Source organism: Symphalangus syndactylus, chromosome 2 (assembly GCF_028878055.3).
Source record: "Symphalangus syndactylus isolate Jambi chromosome 2, NHGRI_mSymSyn1-v2.1_pri, whole genome shotgun sequence".
Classification (NCBI taxonomy): Eukaryota; Metazoa; Chordata; class Mammalia; order Primates; family Hylobatidae; genus Symphalangus; species Symphalangus syndactylus.
In genome coordinates this window covers 113,427,357-113,449,026 of record NC_072424.2, presented here as the reverse complement: position 1 = coordinate 113,449,026, position 21,670 = coordinate 113,427,357, and the positions used below count along the sequence as shown (strand labels likewise).

The 21,670-nt window shown below is 38.0% G+C and overlaps 1 long non-coding RNA gene and 1 pseudogene across 1 annotated transcript in view; one reads left to right on the top strand and one right to left on the bottom strand.

Moving 5' to 3' along the window:
- Positions 1 to 21,670, bottom strand: part of LOC129473943 (uncharacterized) — a 149,305-nt gene that overhangs the window by 18,290 nt on the left and 109,345 nt on the right. The window lies entirely within an intron of this gene.
- On the top strand, positions 7,735 to 8,735 carry LOC129462352 (glyceraldehyde-3-phosphate dehydrogenase-like; annotated as a pseudogene).

The following is a 21,670-nucleotide window of genomic DNA, read 5'->3' as shown; positions in this document are numbered from 1 at the left end:
CCTTGAAGGAAGACTAAGTCATTTAAAAACTGCCATTACTTCCTGGTAACAAAATGAAACACGGCAAGTTACAATTTTATTAATATGAACTTTATTTTTCTTTCTCTCAATTATCCACTTACCCATCTATCCAAAAGCAAACAAGCAAACATATTTCAGAAGCCCCTCCTATGAGCTCAGCAGTTTGATCTAGTTAATTCAAGGGAACATTAGGGTGAGAAAATCTTTGAATGCTCTGAAATTTAACATAAATTCACATGAGAAAGTATGAGAGTTTTATACTTGGTTTCAGAAAAGAGAGATCCCTATGAAAACTTTGAATTGTTGGAGCATGATATAGTAATCCCAGCTCAACTCACTCTGCATTTGGCTGACATTGACTAGTATACCCTGATATATCCTAATACACCTACTGTAAATTCCTTATCTTGACTTAACTGATCCTCTAGATAGAAGCTTTGCTGCCCCCACACTGGTGCTCCCCAGGAATCACGAAAAAGAGTTCTAAAAGTTTAGGGGAAGTCAATCAAACATACCAAACACAGGAATTATAGAGGCACATGCCACTAGACTACTTCTGAAATTAGTAATCTGATTAATTATTAACTCCTTGCAACAACTCAAGGCAGTCTAGTATAAAGAACTAATCTACCTACATTTAAATCCTTCTCTGATTATTACAAGTTGTGTAACTATGTACACTTTTCTTAACATTTTTTGTCTCAGTTTACCTATAAAACAAAGACGTTAACAGTACTTATCAAGAAGGTTAAATAAATTAATACATGTAGAAAGCTTAGTGTGTAGTAAGTGTTATAAGTGTTATGTATTATTTTCCTAATCTCAACCTTGTAATGATAAAATCTCAACCTTCGAATAATAAAAAGGATAACATAAACATATTCCATTATGTTTAAACTCCATACAATGTGAATCCTTAGTAGGAATTCTAATTGTCTTAGTCTGTTTTATGCTGCTCTAACAAAATACCTAAGACTGGGTAATTTATAAAGAAAGAAATGTATTTGGCTCATGAATGTATCTGGCTCAGGCTGGGAAGTCCAAAATCAAGGGGCTGTATCTTGTGAGGGCCCTCTTGCTGTGTAATCCCATGGCAGAAGACAGGAGGGCAAAAGAGCATGACAGAGGGGGAAGAAGGGGACCAAATTTATCCATGTATCAGGAACTCACTTCTGTGACAACTAATTCACTCCTGCACTAATGGCATTAATCCATTCATGAGACTAGGTGTGGTCTTATAACCTAACCATTTCTTAAAAGTCCCACCTCTCAAACCAATGGCATTGAGAATTAAGATTCCAACACACGAACTTTGGAGGACACATTCAAACCATAGCACTGATATACCGTCTACAGGCCTTTGTTTACAATTCTTTGACATATTTGACCCCAGACCATACACACTGTGACAAACCAAAAGATTTTCTTCTGTTGGTGAAACTCTGTCATCAGGCCAGTGAAGGCATGAAATTGAGAGGTGAAGCTGGCTGGGCTTCTGGGTTGGCTGGAGACTTGGAGAACTTTTCTGCCTAGCAAAAGGATTGTAAATGCACCAATCAGCATTCTGTGTCTAGCTAGAGGATTGTAAATGAACCAATCAGCACTCTGTAAAAATGCACCAATCAGCTCTCTGTGTCTAGCTAAAGGTTTGTAAATGCACCAATCATAACTCTGTAAAAATGGACCAATCAGCGCTCTGTAAAATGAATGAATCAGCAGGACGTGGGCAGGGCCAAATAAGGGAATAAAAGCTGGCCACCTGAGCCAGCCCTGGCAACCCGCTGGGGTCCCCTTCCATGCTGTGGAAGCTTTGTTCTTTTGCTCTTTGCAATAAATCTTGCTGCTGTTCACTCTTTGGGTCCCCACTACCTTTATGAGCTGTAACATTCACTACGAAGGTCTGCAGCTTCACTCCTGAAGCCAGCGAGATCACGAACCCACTAGGAGGGACAGACAACCCTGGACATGCCATCTTTAAGAGCTGTAACACTCACTGCAAAGGTCTGTGGCTTCACTCCTGAAGTCAGCAAGATCACAAACCACTGGGAGGAATGAACAAGTCTGGACGCGCCACCTTTAAGAGCTGTAACACTCACTGCAAAGGTCTGTGGCTTCACTCCTGAAGTCAGCAAGACCACAAACCCACCAGAAGGAAGAAACTCTAGACACATCTGAGCATCTGAAGGAACGAACTCCAGACACACCATCTTTAGGAATTGTAACACTCACCACGTGGGTCCATGGCTTCATTCTTGAAGTCAGCAAGACCAAGAACCCACTGGAAGGAACCAATTCCGGAAATAAAATGACTGAAGTAGCCATTACATGACCATGATATTTATTATTATATGTAAATAATTAAGTATATAAATGTCTCTTTTTTCAGGGTTCAAAACTAACTTCGGTGCTAAATGGAGAACTGAGACAATCATAGAGGCTTGGCAGATTAGTGTAGGGCAAACAAGAGAGGGAAATACATGGTTTGAATTAGCCTATGAATTGTTTCTATATCTTCTCTCACTTGAGCATTATTAAATAAACATTTACATACTCACAATAGCAATTAGAAGAAAACATTTTAAACATGTTGCATTAAACTAAAAAATCTGAAAACACACAAACAACTATTCCAACCACTACGTTGAACCTACAAGTACTATTTTATCCTTCGGGATCCCAAGCAACACATAAATTTAAAGCAGAGAGCACACAAGAACCCCAGTAGAAAGGAAACAGCTGGTTAACAGCTGCATAGTGATACCATACGCCAGTTTTCAATGAAAAATAACACGTTTGATTAGAGCCTATAAGCTAAACCTCTTATCCCTGGTTATTTCGTGGCTAAACAATGTTCTCTCATGTTTTATTCCCTTCACATTTGGGCCCCATCCTGCAGCCCTAGATTAAAGGCAAAGAAGAAACATGGATTTCAGTCACATTATCTGCTTTCTAAATCCAAATTCAAAACTATTATTCATTCAAAGTAAATATGCATAGCATATCATGAGAGAGAACATTTTGTTCAAGGAGACCCAAAGAAAGCTTGTTAATTATAACTTGTATTCACGTAGCACCTAACTTAGGAGGAGTTCAAAGTAGATGCACGTGTGGAAAAGGTCAAACCCACCAGCAAAACAGGAAAGCCATGGAGCTTCTTTTCCATTCCATGTCATCCATATAAGGCGGGGTTTCCTTTTATGTCTAAGTTTAGACATCATCAGAAAAGTCAAACCACAAGAGAATGATGAAAATTGTGCTAAAATGTGGTTGATGTTTATGTTTTCTGTACCAACACAACCCTTTGGTGGAAAGTCTGAATCAGCTTCTCTGAGAATTTACTTATGATACATAATTAGAAGCTTTTATTCCTAAAAAAAATTTTAGTACTCGATAAAGCTCATCATATAGTCTGTATAACCAGCATACACGGTTATAGCACTATGGGAGTTCAGAAAATAAATGAAGCTTTGGTTCTGTGGTGGGAGAAGTCAATTATATCCACAGGTTGAAGGCAGTTGTTACTCAATAGTCAGAAATAAGGAAAAAAATTGAGACCTACATACAAGGAGGATAAAATGACATAAAACAGGATAATGAAGGGAAAAAAGTGAGGGATATAAAGGGAGAGGTGAGTAGCCCCATATGTCTAAAGATGGGTTAGGGTTAGAAAATTTGTTGACATGGGGAGTATTGTATAGGGCTTAAAAGTGAGGGTGTGAATCCCAGCTCTACCACATGGTTCTCTTGTGACCTTGAATAAGTTACATAAACTCTTCAAGCCTTCGTTTCCTCTTCAATAAAATGGAGTTAATAATATTACATAGCTCATATGGTTTCCACAAAGATTAAGGAGATAATCCCTGTGATAATCACAAAGGGAGAAAGTATGTTCTATTATTCATCTTTGTATGTTTGGAAGTAAGCACAGTGCTTGTTATACAGTAAGTGCTCAATAAATGTTAGCTTCCATGATGATTAAGAATTTTAAGATAATACAAGAAAAGTAGATCCAGAGCAACAAGACTTTGGGCTATCACATTAAGGGACTTGGATTGTATATAATGATAAATGGAGAGACAATAGTAAAGTTTGTGATTAGAACATTGCTTAAGTTAATCTAGAAAATAAATTGTAAGGAGACTAGAGTTAGGACTACCACGGAGGAGGCTAAAGAGAGCCCAAGCTAGATGGGTGGCTGTGCGTCTGGAAAGAGGAGAAAGACAGAAGAAATATCTTGGAGGAAGCTTAGGAGCAACCCACAGGAAAGCCATAGAATATTTTCTTTAGCTGGGCATGGCGGCAAGTGCCTGTAGTCCCAGCTACTTGGGAGGCTGAGGCAGGAGAATTGCTTGAAACCCGGAAGCGGAGGTTGCAGTGAGCGGAGATCGTGCTACTGCACTCCAGCCTGGGCGACAGAGTGAGACTCCGTCTCTACAAAAAGAAAAAGAAAAGAAAGCCATAGAGTATTTTCTACACCTTCATAAAAACAAAAAGACGGAATTCATAAATGACTTAAGCTCAACATTAAACTGACCACTGGGACAATAAAACAAACTCTAAGACTCGAATATCCTGAAGATATAAATTCCGGATAAATTAGACATTTACTGGCAGGAAGTTAGAACTTTCATCTTAACGAAGAAAAACTCAGGAAAACAGACTATTTCTATGACTTAGACCTCAATCAAAGTCCCAAGGGAGATATTTATTTAATAAATAGTTAGGAGTGCTGACTGGGTAGCCAAACTGCCGGAGTTCAATTTCAGCACCGCCACTTTCTAGTTGTGCAGCAAGCTACTCAACCACTCCATACCTGTTTGCTCCTCTATACAATGCTCACCCCTGCTGGTATCTAATTAATAACAGTATTTATTTTTAAAGGTTTTTGTGAGGATTAATGATTTAATACACTTTAAACACTTAGAAGTGTGCCAGGTACATAATCAACCATTGATAAATGTTAGCTTTTTTTTTTTTTTTTTTTTTTTTTTTTTTTTGAGATGGAGCCTCCTCGCTCTGTCACCCAGGCTGGAGTCCAGTGGTGCAGTCTTGGGTCACTGCAACCTCCCCCTCCCAGGTTCAAGCAATTCTTCTGCCTTACCTTTCCAAGTAGCTGGGACTACAGGTGCATGCCACCATGCTCAGCTAATTTTTTGTATTTTTTTTTTAGTAGAGAGGGGGTTTCACCGTGTTAGCCAGCATGGTCTCGATCTCCTGACCTCGTGATCTGCCCGCCTCGGCCTTCCAAAGTGCTGGGATCACAGGCGTGAGCCACCGTGCCCTGCCAAATGTTAACTATCTTAATTCTTGTGCTATTTCGATTTGATTTGGGCCAAGATTTATTGGTGGCATGTGGCTCAATCCCAAATGCTACGCCACTTTCCCTGTAATTCACAATGATGACCCATACACCATAATATACCACTGCCCCTAATAAAACAGATTCATTTTTCACTTCCCCAACCTCCCACATACCAAAGATACAAGGTTTGACAATTTTGCACATAGTATGAAATGTTACTCTTCCTTGCATGCATCATGCATGTTCACATCATAAAGTGGAATGGCTCGAAAAACCAAGTATCGTGGCTTCAGATGACTGATAACAGATGTTAAAACAAATTCCTGATTTAGGTTAAAAAATCTCAAATACTTTCAATATTTGTATGATTTTTTAAAAGAGATATTTTTCAAATATGAGTTACAAAAACAAAATCCATATTCAAAGTATATTCTGTATAGGGATTTAAAAGAAAATTAGCCGGGCATGGTGGCTCATGCCTGTAATTCCAGCACTTTGGGAGGCCGAGATGAGAGGATCGCTTGGGCCCGGGAGTTTGAGACCAGCCTGGGCAATACAGTGAGACCTTGTCTCTCCAAAAAAAAAAAAAAAAATTAATTAATTAGCTGAGTATAGTAGTGCATCTGTAGTCCTAGCTACTTGGGAGGCTGAGGTGGGAGGATCACTTGAGCCTATCAGGTGGAGGTTGCAGCGAGCCAAGATTGAGCCATTGCATTTCAGCCTGGGCAACAGAGTGAGACCTTGTCTCAAAAATAAATAAATAAAATAAAATAACCAATTTTGTGTTATCTTTTTAGAAAATGAGTTTAAAAATAATAAAAAGTCTTCTGTTTATCATCACGGAGTAGGCAATTTCTCCATAACTACTATGTAAAATATAAAATGTAGACAATGAACTCATAAAAAATAAAATAATTATACTGTTTATCACCACATAATTGCTATATAAAATTATGTAATATATATTAATTCAAGTGTCTTATTCTAACACACAAACTTTCTGTTGCATATAATGGGCCATTTCAAGCCTTTGATGTTTAATTACTATTTAATGATAGACTACTAATGCCAAACCAGTTCACAAGGTTGAAACTGTTTCTTGGATCAGTTCAGCATCCACTGCAATTTTAACTACCCTGAATTACTAATTTAGTATCATCATGGACATGCTAAATTAATTATTTCACTCAATATTGAGCATAAGCTAAGTGCATTGGAAATCCGCATTTCTTGATATCTGAAAGAAATAAGAAACTAAGAAACAGCTACGGATTTTTAAAAGAGCATTCAGAAAACTTCAGAATGAATTAGTGCAAGTAACCACAACTCTCTAATTTCTAGGCAATACTTTATTTCATTAAACATGGAATCTTTGAAATATTCCTTTAACACAGAATAGAGTTTTATGTATCCCAACTTGTCCCATACTGATCAGAAAGTGACAATCATGAATGCCTAAAGAAACCCTTTAAAAGTCAAGATGACCTTTCCAGAATGTACACTCCCATTTTTGTGCATAATTACTCTACATGGCAAACAAAAAGACCATGATTATTTTATAAAACCACATCTGTCTAGATAAAGCAAACCATATTTTTATGTCACTCCATAATATTAAGCAACATGATTAAGTATTCACATCTGTTATCCTTTTATTCTTCTCCTTTATCATCAACTAAAAAGAAAACATGAAAGAAGTGAATTGATCTTTAACCAGAGGAAAAAGGAAAATACCCCACCTTTGGCTTATCAACACTGGCAACTATTGCCAAGCTCTGGGCTAAAAGATCTTATAATTACCTTCAGGGTAAGGGACAGTAACAACATCCAAATTCCTCCCAAGAGACCTTCCATGCAATTTATCTTATTGCCTCCTGGAAACAAGATGTATATGTTAGGTTTGCAGTGTCAGTGTGATCCTTTCCATTCTTCAATGTGAGAAATAAGCAGGTAGCAATATGTATCATGGCTAAAAACTCAGGCTTGTATTAGAATGCTGAGAGTTCAAATCTCAGCAACCCCACTTACAGAATGTATGATGCTGGACAAACTACTTCTCTAAACTTCAGCTCTTTTATCTATAAAATAGGTCCACATAAAGAGCTTAGAACAAACCCTGGTACAATGTAAGTCCTCAATAAATAGTAAACAATAAAATTATTATCACAACTTAATTAAGAGTGAAAGATAAATTCTGCAGCAAAGTCATGAATGATGACTGTATTTGTGTGACTGGATAAGGGGCTTTCTGTTTGCTACTTTCAGTCAGAGGAGACAGCATTAGAGAAATAAGTGAGGCCAGGATTCAGTTCTTAGAAGCATAGAATAAGCCCTATTTTGGCTCCCTTCTCCCATTAGAGACAGCCACGTTTTCTTGTGCAGCACAGTGCCTGCCACATCCCTGAGACACAATGGTGAACGTGAAGGCCAGAGTCAACGAATTTGGCTATACTGGGTGCCTGGTCACTAGGGCTGCTTTTAACTCTGGTAAAGTGGATGTTGTTGCCATCAATGACCCCTTCATTGACCTCAACTACCTGGCCTACATGCTCCAGTATGATTCCACCCATGGCAAGTTCCATGGCACTGTCAAGGCTGAGAACGGGAAACTTGTCATCAATGGAAATCCCATCACCATCTTCCAGGAGTAAGATCCCACCAAAATCAAATGGGGCGATGCTGACACTGAGTATGTTGTGGAGTCCACCAGCATCTTCACCGCCATGGAGAAGGCTGGGGCTCATTTGCAGGGGGGAGCCAAAAGGGTCATGATCCCTGCCCCCTCTACTGAAGCCATAATGTTCATGATGAAAGTGAATTATGAGAAGTATGACAACAGCCTTAAGATCATCAGCAATGCCTCCTGTACCACCAACTGCTTAGCGCTCCTGGCCAAGGTCATCCATGACAACTCTGGTATTGTGGGAAGACTCTTGATGACAGTCCATGACATCACTACCACCCAGAAAACTGTGGATGGCCCTTCCAGGAAACTGTGCACAGGGCTCTCGAGAACATCATATCTGCATCTACTAGCATTGCCAAGGCAATGGTCAAGGTCATCCCTGAGCTGAACAAGAAGCTCACTGGCATGGCCTCCCATGTCCCCACCGCCAAGGTGTTGGTCGTGGACCTGACCTGCCATCTGGAAAACCTGCCAAATAGGATGACATCAAGAAGGTGGTGAAGCAGGCTTCAGAGGACCCTATCAAGGGCATCCTGGGCTACACTGAGCACCCCTCTGACTTCAACAGTGATACACAGTCTTCCACCTTTGATGCTGGGGCTGGCATTACCCTCAACGACCACTTTGTCAAGCTCATTTCCTGGTATGACAATGAATTTGGCTACAGCAACAGGGTGGTGGACCTCATGGCCCACATGGCTTCCAAGGAGTAAGGCCCCCGGACCACCAGCCCCAGCGAGAGTACAAGAGGAAGAGAGAGGCCCTCAGCTGCTGGGGAGTCCCTGCCGCACTCAGACCTCACAACACTGAGGATCTCTCCTCTTCACAATTTCCACGCAGACCACCTGAAAAGGGAGGGGCCTAGGGAGCTCCACCTCATCATGTCCTATTAGTAAAGTCCCCTGTGCTCAGTCAAAAAAAAAAAAAAAGAAAGAAAGAAAAAGGTCCTACTTTATTGAGCAGCCATTATTTTTTAAACCAGGCATGTAAATAATAAAAATAATTCAAGCAGGGAGGGTGGAGGATGCAGTCAATGAAGAAGAGATTGGTATGCTCAGTAAGAAATCAATTGTAATAGGCTGGGCGCAACAGCTCATGCCTGTAATCTCAGCAGTTTAGGAGGCCAAGGCAGGTGGATTACCTGAGGTCAGGAGTTCAAGACCAGCCTGGCCAACATGGTGAAACCCCGTCTCTACTAAAAATACAAAAATTAGCTGGGTGTGGTGGTGGGTGCCTGTAGTCCCAGTTACTCAGGAGGCTGAGGCAGGAGAATCGCTTGAACCTGGGAAGTGGAGGTTGCAGTGAGTTGAGATCGCGCCACCGCACTCCAGCCTGGGAGACAGCGAGACTTCATCTCAAAAAAACTAAATAAATAAATAAAAAGAAATCAATTGTAATAATTTAAACTAGAGAAGCTTAGGACCTGAGCTAAGGTAATGGAAGGAATTTACATTGCAAAAACCTTGGTGCAACTCCAACATTCAAGTTGTTATTAGATTCTGGGTTTTTAGCCTTAAGCCTGCAAGGAGGGTTGGTCTGTTTTATGGAGCAGGAAAAAAGGCATTGCCCATATTAAGGCTCATTTTCCTAAAAAGATAACCAAATATTAGCTAATTGTATAATTAATTTAAGACCAGTACTCAATAGTTGTTTTTTTAATAATACAAATAACAAGACTAGGGCAATAAAGTGATGTTTTTGTTACACATTCTGTAAATTTAGAATAATATGGTACCCACCTTATCACGTTATTGTAAGAATTAAATAAATTAATATATGTAGAATGTCAATACCTGACACATCCTAAGTAGTTTTAGTTAGTAATAATAGTAATGGTAGCAGTGTTGTTTAGAATATTATGAACCAGATAAGCCCCTATCTAAATATTAGTTTTCTGACAACCTCAACTCTTCAGAAGTAAGAAAAAGGGCAGCAGGTTACCATAGATTTTATCTTAGCACTCCTTCCTTTAAGACCTTTATTCTTTTTTTATTTAACATGTGATTCTTAGGAAGCTTCTAAATTATCCTACAACTTAGTAAAATTGACAGACTAAAGGAGTGTTAAACATGAAAACTAAGGGCCTGATACTTAGGAAATGGATAGGAAAGCTAAAAACTAAATGCCACAGAGAAAGAAACATTTGTTAGGTTCAGTTGCTTAGTGTACATTAATTCATTTAATCCTCATAACAGTTCTTGAAGGTAGTGAGAATTCATCCATTTTCCAGATGGCAAGCCTGAGACACTGAGCAACTAAGTAAGGAGCCCATATGTAAAGACAGCCTTTGAACATAAGTCACTCCGCCTTAGAAAAAGACTCCATCACATTTCATAGGGCACCTTGCCAACAAGGACAAGATATTTTGCTGAATAAATAAGTAAATAATAAAGGCTGCATCCAACAGATAAGGACATAAGCAAGCATACTATTCTATTATCAGTCCTCACCAGAGGACTGTGGCTGTAAAAAGAGCTCAGAAATTTGTGAACAACTCCATGGGACCCCTTTCCCAAGCTTCTCCCTCTGTGCTATCTCTTTCCTACTTACTGGTTCCTAGGAGCTCTTCTTTTCAGTCCTCCAGCCAAAAAGCTGGGGCTTTATTTATCCCCTTCTCTGCCACCTACTTCCTGCCGCTGCATCCACACTAAGTGGTAGGAGGATGGAGATAGAAAAACAGCAAGAAGGTTTGCTCTGCCATCTTGGGACCAGACTTCCTCAAATAAAAATTCTCTTCCTTCAGAATTTAAAGCCTCTGAGAGCGTTCACTGCCACCACTGCCACTAAGAAGAGGTCACTTTCATGCTCTTTGAGTCTGAACTAAATGGCATCTGCAGCTGTGTGTCTATGACAAGGTGCTCTCTCAGGTCTCAGGCTGCCTTGAGTCTAAGCCAGAAGATACCAGAGGAAAAAATGAACAAATTCTGGTCTTCTTCCCACTACATCTGCTATTATTTATTTTTTAGATTCCTCAAATATCTGCTTTATGTATTCTGTCCAGGATGCATAGTTTCATTCAGTGGGAGAGACAGAGTAAAATGTATTTTAAACAACTCTCATCCTATTTACCCCATTCCAAAATATAGCAATAAAGAATTATGCTTCCATGATGTCTTTTAGTGTTGTTAAATGATGCTAAATTTTCATTTTAGAGAGCAGAAAAAATGTGAATATTCATCAAGTACAACCAGGTACAAGAGTAATTAAACTATCCCCCCAAAATACTTCCTATGCAATAAATTATATATATTTTTTAGACAGAGGATCTCACTCTGTTGCTTAGACTAATCTCAAACTCCTGACCTCAAGTGATCCTCATGCCTTGGCCTCCCAAAGTGCTGGGATTACAGGTGTGAACCACCACCCCCAGCCCCCATACAATAAATATTTCATAAAGAATGACAGGTGGACTATTTGGAGGTGGCAGGCAAATCATCAGGAGTTCATAATTAAATTCTTTTCAATTGTCAAAATTTAGTTCAATGGCTGTTAAAAAATTACAATATTAGTGATTAACCTGTATACTTTGTCCTTATAAAATGTCAAGTTGTTATAGTTGTGTTATTAATTATTATTATTTTCTGACGCCCTGGTGATCCTCCTGAGAAATAAATTTCCAGATAATTTAATATGTGGTTTCTGTGACATAAACATTTAGATTGCTGGAAATGGTAAATTGCTAAATGTCACCCTAGTTAAAAAAAATAGTTTAATGGTCAAAATATGGTATTTCTCCTTGTTATATAATCAGTAATACTATAGTTATTTTCACAGTAGGACTTGTTAATGTAGTGAAATCCTCTAAACTGGTGACACTGATACATAAAATAATGTTAAAGTCACTGCTCGGTCAGTAAATGCTTCTAGGTGCCCCTTTCACCAACAAATAAAAATGTTTGTTTGGTTTTGAGTCGTAGAGCAGGACATTTTGAGTTCTAGAGCAGGATTATGAGAAAGAGGCTGAAGAGATCTGAGGAAGATCCTCCTCACATACATTTTCCAATTCAGGTAACAGGCAAGAAAGACTAAAATTTTCCCAGTGGAGAATCATCTGTTTTGACTCACACTTCACCCCCTCTCCCCTTCTTCGTTGATAACACAAAATCCACGAGGCTGACATGATGAACACGCAGTGGTTCACTCCCCAGACGGCCACTTTGGGATGAAGCCCTCATCTTACCCAGCTATTAAGCATGTCCACTGCCTTGCCCAAGGCACCCTATACCAAACTAAGGACTGGTCAATGGGAGTGGCAGGAGGAAGTTGGATTCAGAGACCTATCTCAATTCAAGAACACTCTGAGGGGACTTCTGAGCCCCAGAGCTCCCCTTGGGATGGCTGGAGACTTTCCTGTTATTGCACGCGAGTTCAGCCTCTCCTGCTCAACCCCCTTCCCTCACTCCCCTTATTGTATTGTTGCTGACAACATTCCCCACTAAATCTTCTGCAAACAAACCTCTGTCTGTGGAGTGTGCTTCCCAAAATTGGTCTAGGACAGCTGAGCAAGGGAAAGGGGCAGGAAAACGCATACAAATTAACAACACTGTATATAAATTAGTTTTTCAGATCACTTTCTTACTTTGCAGAAAGAGATTAAGGCAACCACAAGGTACTAAATCACATAAGAGAAGGCAGAGTGTGGGAGGAGATGTGAATCTTTTTACTCAGTGATTTAACTCCAAATGAAGTATGTAAGGCAGTTAACACAAAATCACATGATTATTTATTTTCAAAAATGTTCATCACATCATTATATATAACAGTGAAAAATATGAAAACAATCTAAATGTCTAAGAATGAGGAATTTATTAAATAATGAAAACATCATATGATGAATTTTCCACTAACCATTAGATTATACATTATTGTTAAGAGACAAGTAGTAAACAAACTTATAAATGATCCCAATTCCATTAAAAATTATTATTTATAGATTTTAAGATTTTTTAAGATAATGATTTGCTGGCTATGAAAATATGGATGATTTTTATATTCTATGTATTTTTCTGCTTTATAAATGTTTTTAATGAAACTGCATCATTTTATAACCAGAAAAACACAATTATATTAAAAAGTTTCACCAAAGATATACCTATACAAAATTCCTTGACTAATAAAAATTACTCGAATGGAAGGTAAAAATATGTGCTTTTATAAAGGATTGTGTTTTCATGTTTTTAATAGCTAAAGGCATAGAAACAATTACTTAGGCAAGATAACACATTTTTAGAATATTTCAATGATTGAAATTCATTATTTGCACAACTTTATCAAGAGAAGATACCTCATTCTGCAGGGCTAAGTAGGAAATAACTTTATTTTGAAATTGAATCCTTCAAAAATGTGATCTGTCTGTGTGCGTTTTTTAGTTCAAAAGTTTCTTTGGTGGATAGAGATGTTTGAGATTCATGATTTTAAAATACAGAAGAATAAAAATCCCAAGTAATCCATTACAAGACTATATTAGGAATATCAAAAGAAGGTGAGCAGGGACTAACTAATTGTGAAATCATTCTTTAAAAGATTGGATAAGCAAATATAAATAAATATACATTTAAAAGATACCCCTCAAGAAGAGCAACTCCAAGACACATAATTGTCAGATTCACCAAAGTTGAAATGAAGGAAAAAATGTTAAGGGCAGCCAGAGAGAAAGGTCGGGTTACCCACAAAGGGAAGCCCATCAGGCTAACAGCGGATCTCCCGGCAGAAACTCTACAATCCAGAAGAGAGTGGGGGCCAATATTCAACATTCTTAAAGAAAAGAATTTTCGACCCAGAATTTTATATCCAGCCAAACTAAGATTCATAAGTGAAGGAGAAATAAAATACTTTACAGACAAGCAAATGCTGAAAGATTTTGTCACCACCAGGCCTGCCCTAAAAGAGCTCCTGAAGGAAGCACTAAACATGGAAAGGAACAACCGGTACCAGCCACTGCAAAAACATGCCAAAATGTAAAGATCATCGAGGCTAGGAGGAAACTGCATCAACTAACGAGCAAAATAACCAGCTAACATCATAATGACAGGATCAAATTCACACATAACAATATTAACTTTAAATGTAAATGGGCTAAATGCTCCAATTAAAAGACACAGACTGGCAAATTGGATAAAGAGTCAAGAACCATCAATGTGCTGTATTCAGGAAACCCATCTCACGTGCAGAGACACACATAGGCTCAAAAAAAAAGGGATGGAGGAAGATGTACCAAGCAAATGGAAAACAAAAAAAGGCAGGGGTTGCAATCCTAGTCTCTGATAAAACAGACTTTAAACCAATGAAGATCAAAAGAGACAAAGAAGGCCATCGCATAATGGTAAAGGGATCAATTCAACAAGAAGAGCTAACTATCCTAAATATATATGCATCCAATACATGAGGACCCAGATTCATAAAGCAAGTCCTTGGTGACCTACAAAGAGACTCAGATTCCCACACAATAATAATGGGAGACTTTAACACCCCACTGTCAACATTAGACAGATCAACGAGACAGAAAGTTAAAAGGATACCCAGGAATTGAACTCAGCTCTGCACCAAGTGGACCTAATAGACATCTACAGAACTATCCACCCCAAATCAACAGAATATACATTTTTTTCAGCACCACACCACACCTATTCCAAAACTGACCACATAGTTGGAAGTAAAGCTCTCCTCAGCAAATGTAAAAGAACAGAAATTATAACAAACTGTCTCTCAGACCACAGTGCAATCAAACAAGAACTCAGGATTAAGAAACTCACTCAAAACCACTCAACTACATGGAAACTGAACAACCTGCTCCTGAATGACTACTGGGTACATAACGAAATGAAGGCAGAAATAAAGATGTTCTTTGAACCCAACAAGAACAAAGACACAACATACCAGAATCTCTGGGACACATTCAAAGCAGTGTGTAGAGGGAAATTTATAACACTAAATGCCCACAAGAGAAAGCAGGAAAGATCCAGAATTGACACCCTAACATCACAATTAAAAGAACTAGAGAAGAAAGAGCAAACACATTCAAAAGCTAGCAGAAGGAAAGAAATAACTAAAATCAGAGCAGAACTGAAAGGAAATAGAGACACAAAAAACCCTTCAAAAAAATCACTGAATCCAGGAGCTGGTTTTTTGAAAAGATCAACAAAATTAATAGACCACTAGCAAGACTAATAAAGAAGAAAAGAGAGAAGAATCAAATAGATGCAATAAAAAATGAAAAAGGGGATATCACCACCAATCCCACAGAAATACAAACTACCATCAGAGAATACTATGAACACCTCTATGCAAATAAACTAGAAAATCTAGAAGAACTGGATAAATTCCTTGACACATACACTCTCCCGAGACTAAAGGAGGAAGAAGGTGAATCTCTGAACAGACCAATAACAGGATCTGAAAATGTGGCAATAACGAACAGCTTACCAACCAGAAAAAGTCCAGGACCAGATGGATTCACAGCTGAATTCTATCAGAGGTACAAGGAGGAGCTGGTACCATTCCTTCTGAAACTATTTCAATCAACAGAAAAAGAAGGAATCCTCCCTAACTCATTTTATGAGGCCAGCATCAACCTGATACCAAAGCCTGGCAGAGACACAACCAAAAAAGAGAATTTTAGACCAATATCCTTGATGAACATTGATGCAAAAATCCTCAGTAAAATACTGGCAAACCCAATCCAGCAGCACATCAAAAAGCTTATCCACCATGATCAAGTGGGCTTCATCCGTGGGATGCAAGGCTGGTTCAACATACACAAATCAATAAATGTAAACCAGCATATAAACAGAACCAGAGACAAAAACCACATGATTATCTCAATAGATGCAGAAAAGGCCTTTGACAAAATTCAGCAACCCTTCATGCTAAAAACACTCAATAAATTAGGTATTGATGGGACGTATCTCAAAATAGTAAGACCTATCCATGACAAACCCACAGCCAATATCATACTGAATGGGCAAAAACTGGAAGCATTCCCTTTGAAAACTGGCACAAGACAGGGATGCCCTCTCACCACTCCTATTCAACATAGTGTTGGAAGTTTTGGCCAGGGCAATTAGGCGGAGAAGGAAGTAAAGAGTATTGAATTAGGAAAAGAGGAAGTCAAATTGTCCCTGTTTGCAGATGACATGATTGTATATTTAGAAAACCCCATTGTCTCAGCCCAAAATCTCCTTAAGCTAATAAGCAACTTCAGCAAAGTCTCAGGATACAAAATCAATGTACAAAAATCACAAGCATTTTTATACACCAATAACAGACAAACAGAGAGCCAAATCATGAGTGAACTCCCATTCACAATTGTTTCAAAGAGAATAAAATACCTAGGAATCCAACTTACAAGGGATGTGAAGGATCTCTTCAAGGAGAACTACAAACCACTGCTCAATGAAATAAAAGAGGATACAAACAAATGGAAGAACATTCCATGCTCATGGGTAGGAAGAATCAATATCGTGAAAATGGCCAGACTGCCCAAGGTAATTTATAGATTCAATGCCATCCCCATCAAGCTACCAATGACTTTCTTCATAGAATTGGAAAAAACTACTTTAAAATTCACATGGAACCAAAAAAGAGCCCACATTGCCAAGTCAATCCTAAGCCAAAAGAACAAAGCTGGAGGCATCACGCTACCTGGCTTCAAACTATACTACAAGGCTACAGTAACCAAAACAGCATGGTACTGGTACCAAAACAGAGATATAGATCAATGGAACAGAACAGAGCCCTCAGAAATGATGCCGCATATCTACAACCATCTGATCTTTGACAAACCTGACAAAAACAAGCAATGGGGAAAGGATTCCCTATTTAATAAAGAGTGCTGGGAAAACTGGCTAGCCATATGTAGAAAGCTGAAACTGGATCCCTTCCTTACACCTTATACAAAAATTAATTCAAGATGGATTAAAGACTTAAATGTTAGACCTAAAACCATAAAAACCCTAGAAGAAAACCTAGGCAATACCATTCAGGACATAGGCATGGGCAAGGACTTCATGTCTAAAACCCCAAAAGCAATGGCAACAAAGGCCAAAATTGACGAATGGGATCCAATTAAACTAAAGAGCTTCTGCACAGCAAAAGAAACTTCAATCAGAGTGAACAGGCAACCTACAAAATGGGAGAAAATTTTTGCAACCTACTCATCTGACAAAGGGCTAATATCGAGAATCTACAATGAACTCAAACAAATTTACAAGAAAAAAACAACCCCAGCAAAAAGTGGGCAAACGATATGAACAGACACTTCTCAAAGAAGACATTTATGTAGCCAAAAAACACATGCAAAAATGCTCATCATCACTGGCCATCAGAGAAATGCAAATCAAAACCACAATGAGATACCATCTCACACCAGTTAGAATGGCCATCATTAAAAAGTCAGGAAACAACAGGTGCTGAAGAGGATGTGAAGAAATAGGAACACTTTTACACTGTTGGTGGGACCGTAAACTAGTTCAACCATTGTGGAAGTCAGTGTGGCGATTCCTCAGGGATCTAGAACTAGAAATACCATTTGACCCAGCCATCCCATTACTGGGTATATACCCAAAGGATTATAAATCATGCTGCTATAAAAACACATGCACACATATGTTTATTGCGGCAGTATTCACAATAGCAAAGACTTGGAACCAACCCAAATGTCCAACAACGATAGACTGGATTAAGAAAATGTGGCACATATACACCATGGAATACTATGCAGTCATAAAAAATGATGAGTTCATGTCCTTGGTAGGGACATGGATGAAGCTGGAAACCATCATTCTCAGCAAACTATTGCAAGGACAAAAAACCAAACACTGCATGTTCTCACTCATACTCGGGAACTGAACAATGAGAACACATGGACACAGGAAGGGGAACATCACACTCCAGGGATTGTTGCGGGGTTGCAGGGGGGAGGGATAGCATTAGGAGATATACCTAATGCTAAATGACGAGTTAATGGGTGCAGCACACCAACATGGCACATGTATACATATATAACAAACCTACACATTGTGCACATGTACCCTAAAACTTCAAGTATAATAATAATAAAATTTAAAAAAAGTTGTCCAAAGAAAGTATAAACTATCACTAAACAAAAAAGGTACAGAGATGTATGTGTGTTCTTTGTACTCAGGACAAGAGAGTACAGGTGACAAAATATAAATAAATGATGAAAATCAAGTATTATACAGAATTTATGACAAACTGTTAATAGACTCGAACTTACAAAGACAGTATACATGAGCACAATGCTACAAAGTGTGCAAGACACAGGGAAAAGAAAATTCCAAAATGTTATTCAATACAGCCAAATGAGTTTTGCCTGAAGTTTAATCAATGAAAAGACAAAAAGTAATAGTGGATTTAAGAAAAAAGCAAATAATACAGTTGTATCTTAATATATAACTACTGTTGTTTTTACTAAGGAAATAAATTGGCACCCCCAAAATGGCAAGCAGAATCAAGAAGGGACAGAAAATAGAGTAATGGGGAGAAGGGATTGAGTCCCACTTCATTGAGAGCCATAGACGCTGTAACACAACCAGTAACATTACTAATTCTATCAACCCTAACTAATTGTACATGATCTCAAGGTGATTCCAACAGTACAGGCAGGATAAATATTCATGGAAGTAACTGTTAGTCACACAGAGCAGACCTTTCCTCAGGAGTGGCAAAATGGACTGATTTTGGCTGGGAAGTGCTGAGAGACAATGAAGCACCTCACACATAATCACAAATCCTACCTTGAAAAATGGAATTTTAAAACTACATTTTAGAACAATGGCAATACATTTGCATTTCTAATATTTTTTAAATTGGCTTAGCTAGAAAAATTTGGCTCATGGGTAAAAAATAATATATAAGGTAGGAGAAGGGTTATGTCTTATCCAATTTCACATAAAAGCAATTTAGCAATTTTGTAGAACACCACAGAGCATCAGCAGATTAAAGCCACTTTTACATCCATGATAACTTTGAGAAGTTAGCAAATCCAGATTAATGACAAAAACTGATTTTGATCACTAAAAATGTGTAGCTATTTCTAGGTTGTTTGTCACTTCTAAACTTTCAGGCCTCTCAATTTGCCTTCTATAGAGTGTTTTTTCTTTTTTTCTTCCAAAGTTTGCAAATATATAAATACTCATGAAATATCTCCCATGCCAAGATACTAAAATAGGATATATAAAATAGGGTGACTAGCTGTTATTCAAAATTATTTATTATACACATGCAATGTGCCAAACAGTTTTCTTGACACTGTGACTATGACAATGAACAAAGTAGATAATTCCTGCCCCCGTGGTGCTATGCTCATGCAGCTATGATGGGGTTGACAGACAATAAACACATAAGCAAGTGAAATACTTATTATATTAGCTACTAAAGAATGGTAAGAGGAAATAAGCATAAAAGAAAAATAGGGATTATCAGTAAGATTGACTTTTAGATTGGCAGACAAGGAAGTTGTACAAATGTATATCTAAGTCTCAGCTCCAGAATTTTCTCTAGAACGTTAGGATGTAGTTAAAACTAAGAGTTATACAAAAACCGAGCCCTATGAGGGTCCAATCCTCGTGAAGGCAACATAAAGAACTGCTTCATTTATACTCAGGGTTTTTTGCTTGGGCTTTCTGCTAATTGAAAATTAGGACGTATTCACTACCTGAATTCAAAATAGTCTACAAATCTATAGTAATCAAAATAGCATGGTACAGGCATAAAAACAGACACAACAAGTGAAACAGAATAAAGAGTCCAGAAATAAATCCAGCCTTTTCCAGCCAACTCATTTTCAACAAAAGTGCCAAGAACACACAGTGAGGAAAGGACAATCTCTTCAATAAATGGTGTTGGGAAAACTGAATATCCACATGCAAAAGAATGAAAACAGACTCTTCTCTCACACCATATACAAAAATCAACTCAAACTGGAGTAAAGACTTAAATGTAAAACCTGAAGCTATGAAACTGCTGGAAGAAAACATAGGGGAAAAGCTCTATTACATTGGTCTGGGCAATGATTTTTTGGATATGACCCCCAAAGCACAGGCAACAAAAGCAAAAATAGACAAGCAGTATTACATCAAAGTAAAAAGCTTCTGCACAATAAAGTAAACAATCAACAGAGTGAAGAAACAACCAACGCAATGGGAGAAGATACTTGCAAACTATACACCTGGTAAAGGGTTAATAGCCAAAATATTTAAGGGGCTCAAGTCAAGAAAATGAAAAACCCAATTTAAAAATGGGCAAAGGACCTAAATAAATATTTCTTAAAATAAGACATACAAATATCCAACTGGTATGTGAAAAAAATGCTCAACATCACTAATTATCAGGAAAACGCAAATTAAAATCACAATGAGAGATCACCTCTTTATGGAGTGATATTGTTCTGCCTCTACACATGTCATTCCCATGCCTTGGTATCACAGGGACATTCACAAAAGGCAAGTGAAATTGTAATTACAACAACCCTTGCCCCCACTGAAATATCTGGTAATTGTGTTCTGCAGCAAACTGAAGTTTGGTAAATGTACATAAGAAAATCCCATTAGAGTGGCTATTATCAAAAAGACAAAAGATAAGTGTCAGCCAGGATGTGAATGACCCACCTTGCACACTGTTGGTTGGAATAAAAATTAGTACAACCATTGTGGAAAACAATATAGAAGTTTCTCAAAACAATTACAAACAGAACTACCATACAATCCAGCAATCCCACTAGTGGATATAATCATGTATATATCCAAAGGAAATGAAATCAGTATGTCAGAGTTATTTGTACTTTCATGTTCACTGCAGCATTATTCCTAATAGCCAAAAAAATGGAATCCACCTGAGTCCATCAGTGAATGGATAAAGAAACTGTCATATAGATACATAATGGAATACTATTCAGCCATAAAAAAGAAGGAAATCCTGCCATTTTTAACAACATGGATGAACCTAAAGGACATTATGTTAAGTGAAATAAGCCAGGCACAAAAAGATAAATATATGATCTCCTTCATACGTGGAATGTAAAAAAATTGATCTTCTGGAACTAGAAAGTAGAGGAATGGGGGCAGTTGCAGTTGTAGGTGGGGTGCTTGGGGTGACATTGGTCAAAGGGTACAAGATTTCAGTTAAATAGAAGGAATAAATTGAAGAGTTCTATTGTACAACATTGTAACTAGAGTTAATAACAATATATTGTATTCCTACAAAATGCTCAGAGAGTGGATGTTAAGTGTCCTCACCACAAAAACATGATGATTATGTGAAGTAATGCGTATGTTAATTAGCTACATTCAGTCATTTCACAAGGCACATGCACTTCAAAACATCACATTGTACAGATGAAGATATACAATTTTGTCTGTCAATCTAAAAATAAAATAACAACTGTCTAGAAGAAAAAATTAGCAGAAGATGAAATATTTCCAAAATAGTCTCACGGTAAGCCTGAAGTAATGGAAATGCCAATTGCTGAGAGTATGCTCTGACATACAAGTGACTTAATTGTTTAGTTAGAAATGGATCAGCCAGACAGCATCAGATATTCCTCTGTGTGGTAATCTCCGTTTACAATGAAATAAAATGTGGTCAAAGGAATGATTTAAGGATTAGAGGCTCACCAAGCCCTTCTTTACATAAAAGTCCAATCG